Source organism: Callospermophilus lateralis, chromosome 4, assembly GCF_048772815.1.
Source record: "Callospermophilus lateralis isolate mCalLat2 chromosome 4, mCalLat2.hap1, whole genome shotgun sequence".
Classification (NCBI taxonomy): domain Eukaryota; kingdom Metazoa; phylum Chordata; class Mammalia; order Rodentia; family Sciuridae; genus Callospermophilus; species Callospermophilus lateralis.
In genome coordinates, this window is record NC_135308.1 from 162,462,319 (window position 1) to 162,466,614 (window position 4,296).

The window sequence follows — 4,296 nt, forward strand, 5'->3', positions numbered from 1 at the left end:
GCTGCATGGTGACTCTGGTTTGTTTTCACCACCTCGTGACCTGCGCCGCCCCTTCCTAAGGATGCCCTGTGTCCTTCCACCTGGGTCTCCTAGACCTGGGCTCCCCCACCTCTGTCCTCCTCCGCCCAGGGCCACTATTGGATCCTGCGTATAGATACATCAGCAGAGCTAGAGAGCGGGGAGGACACTTGGCCCCAGGGGACGTCCAGCACTCCATGAGAGAGCGTGCAGCTGGGTGAGGCCAGAGGCGGCCACGTTAGTGGGTATGTGGTACACAGTGCTGGCGGGTGACACGGGAGACAGTCATACTGCCTGATGTTGGGTCCGTGAGGTGGAGGGAGGATGTGCTGTCTGTAGACAGAGGGCAGCAGCCTGGGTATCGAGTTGTTTCCTGTGGCTACTCCCGTGGGTCTTCACACACCTGTGGTCAAACAACACAGTGCCTCATCCTGCAGGGAGGTCAGGGCCCGAGGGCTCCCCTGGGCTCAGGTCAAGGCCGCAGCAGCCTCCCGCCTCCCACACACTCGGGACCCATTGTCTGGCCTCCTCCCGTTTCCAGGGCCCGCCACTTCCTCGGCTCGTGGCCCTGCCTGCGCCCCAGCCAGCAGCTCCCTGTCTCTGCCCCTCCTGCCTCTCTGCCCCCTTCCTGGGCCCTGGTGATGCCTCTGGCCACTGGACAACTGGGTGATCTTGCTGAAGGTCAGCTGGTTAGTGCCTTTGACTCTGCCACCGGGCTTCTCCCTGGCCACATCACACAACATGCTGTCCTTGTCCCTCATGTCCACTGGGGATTGGCTCCTGGGCTCCTCATGGACATCAGAGTCCCTTGTAACCCAGTGTAGTGTTTGCAAGGAACCATGCATGTCCTTCATCCTTCATGTGCCCTGCCTCATCTCTGGGTGACCCAGGATGCCTAACGCAGGCACACGCTCTGTCAACAGTTGTCACACAGAATTATTTAAGGAATGACGATGAGAAAAGAAAAGTCTCTACGTGTTCAGGACAGATGCAGCTTTTGCCCTGTTTCCGATCACAGTCGGTCGAACCCGGTGCCCAGCCAGGAGGGCTGGCTGTCACATGTTCCAAGGTCCAGGACGCGGCAGCTTCTGGGGCGCTATTCTGCTTGGCACAATTGGTGTCTCTTGAGGTAACATTTGGGGGAAATTCCTAGCGATGTGGAGAAAGATGTGTGGTTTTGTGTGTTTTAAGTCAGACCTCCTTCAAAGTCTCCAGTAAAGGGTGACATACAGATGTCCAGGGTGCAGGTGATGCCCTGCATCTGGAATGCTTTCCTTTTGGAAAGCCGGGACTGAGTCCCCGTCACTTGTATCCTCCCTGTGACCTCTTATTTATACTTCTGCCAAGTGACCTAGGGATTTTGGAAGCAGCCTGAGCCTAGGGACCTGCATCATCTGTGGGCCAAGTTCTCGGACCCCTGATGGCCCCGGGACTGCCCATCCTCACCTTCTGTATGACTGACAAGGGTCTTGACAAGAATAAAAATGTCACCTTTCTTTTGACAGTTGGGGGCATGGGGCAGGCGGCCTTCTTCCACAAACAGCTTATTGTTTCATTTCACATTCAGCCTTTAGCAAAACGGGAAAGCCATGTGTCAAGAGCAGCAAGAGCTGCGCAGCACATACTGTGGACAGTGACCTTTGAGGGTCCACCTCCCATGTCAGTGGAGGACCAAGCAGCAGCCAGCCATGAAGACTGGGTGTAAACAGGCAGGGACGCTGCCCTGGGGCTGAAACCAGCTTCTTAATTAAGCACCTGGGTCCCTGCTGTCACCAGCAGGGCCACAGCACTTCAACTTGCAGGCTGACTCCACAGGCCATGCCTTTAGGAGGTGAGGTGACAGCTGGGACCCTGGGTAGAGAGGTGTGTCCTCGTCATTCTCAGGTGGGATCAGGTGGCAGAGCAGAGCATCCAGCCAGGGACAGCTCAGGAAGCGCATCCACCAAGAGACCACAACCAGGCGAGTTCCTGGGGAAAGAGGTGCTCTGCAGCTGCCTTAGGAGCTGGCAGAGAAGACAAATGACGGGCAGGAGAGTGTCCTCCTCTGCGTCTCCTCTAAAGACCTGAAAGTTCTGCACCGGAACAGAGTTTGACGTTGGTTCAGTTAACCTTTTGCTCTACTCTGCAAGGGGCAGACCACGAGGCCAGCTGCAGGTTCTGATGGCGAAGGCTGCGTTTCTTGTTGGGGACCAGCTGGGTCAGCCCTTTTCCCCCCGTCACCAGGAGACTGGTTTTCACGACACCTGGGAGCCAGGTGGAGTCCTCGACATCACCAGCTGGGGGTGTCCTGCCGTGGTGCCAGGCACCTCCCGTGTCCCACCTGCTGTCTGCAGCCCGCCATCCCACCTGGGAGCACACTGTTGTGCCCAGTGCTGTGGTTACCAGGACACAGGACAACTCCCTCGGCCACCACAAAGCTGGGCAGGTGCGGCCAACCCCCAGCGCTTCCCTCAGACCCTCCCTCCACGCCACTCTCCTCAGGCCAGCAGCTCCTCAGCCGAAGAACCCCAATTTCCAGTTTCTGTTTTTAAACACCAGATAAGCTTCCTTTGAGACAGTGCCCGCCTCCAGATGCCACAGAGCACAGGGGAAGAGCCCCCAGGGATGAGCGCCGCTGACTGTTAATGAGGGACCGTGGGGCCGCCTCACACTGGACTCCCAGCGAAACACGGCTCCCACAGACAAGGGCCCGGTTCCTACCGGGGTGGGCTGGACTGGGCGGGGGCGTTCCTGCTGCTGTGGCCGAGCTCCCAGGAGCCCCTGGCCTCACGGCTGCCGGTCAGCTTCCTGTTGCGCTAACAGATGGCTGAGGTGTCTGGCCTGGGGCGAGCAGGCTTGCCTGGCTTATGGTGGGCTGCACTGCCTTGGGCCCAAGGCAGCACCTCGGGGCTGGTGTGTGTGGCAGGCAGACCGCTCTCTCCCCTCCAGTGGCCTAAAGACCTCCTACTAGGCCTACCCTACAGCTCCCTCCACCCCCCAGCAGTGCCCCGGTAGGGCCCAAGCCTAAGGCCCCGTCTTCGGGGGACACCTGCAAGCCACAGTGTGGCCTTTGGCTCATCCACCCAGACGGAGGGGAGGCCTCTGAGCATGTTCCTGGGGCCAGGTCAGGTCCTGGCTCTCTCCCCCGGAGGCTGTTGACCAGGTCCAGTCTCTTCAGCCCTGTGAGTCCAGCCTCCAGGGGATACCACCAGGGCCATCTGGGGCTTGCTGGGGACGTCCACCCAGGGAGGCAGCTGCAGGCACTCTCTGTGGTCTGGACTGGACTCGGAGCCCAGCCTGTCACTCAGCAGCAGTGACTCGAGTGGGCACTCTGTGCTCCACGGCCAGGCCGCGGAGAGGGCTCCGCTCTGCTCCTCTTTGTTCCCTGGTGTCCACAGCGTTCCACAGTGGTTCTGTTGGAGCCACTGAGCACAGGCCAGTGGCAGGTGCTCCAGGGTGGGTCTGGGGTGCAGCACGGCCTGGGCCCAGGTTGGCTCTCCCACGCCGTCAGCCCCACTCACAAAACATAAAGGTGGCCAGTGGCCTCCAGTGCTACCGCGCACGGGTGGCTCCTTAAAGCACAGTTACAGCACCCAGATCTGGACCCCAGGGACAATGACAACGCGGACGTTTCTTTGTGTCCCTTTTTTTCTGCTGATTTCATCAGATCATTGTGAGTACCAGCGTTTCTCAAGCTCACAGCGCAGGACACCATTAGCACTGTCCAGCATTATTGAAGCCCCCCAAAGAGCTTCTGTCTATGGGTTGATGTTAGAAATTAAAACTGAGAAATTTCAAAAATATTAAGATACTAATTCATTTAAAAATAACAAACTCTCACATACATAGTACTTGAAAGAGGAGGGTTTTTGTTGTTGTTGGAACCAGGGATTGAACCCAGGGCCCTAAGCACTGAGCCACATTCCCAGTCCTTTTTTTTTTTTTTAATATTTATTTTTTTAGTTGTAGTTGGACACAATACCTTTATTTTATTTATTTTCACGTGGTGCTGAGGATCGAACCCAGGGCCTCGCATGCGCTAGGCAAGTGCTCTACCACTGAGCCACGGCCCCCGGCCCTGCCCAGCCGCTTTTGTATCTTGTTTAGAGACAGGGTCTCCCTAAGTTGCTGAGGGTGGCTTTGAACTCGTGATCCTCTTGCCTCGTCCTCCCGAGCCACTGGGATCCCAGGCGTGTGCCCCTGCACCTGGCGAGGAGGATGTTTTAATAGCCTTTGTAGAAGACTGAATATTCTTGGAGTTCATGAAACTCAGGCAGTGATACTATTCCCCCTCCTCTC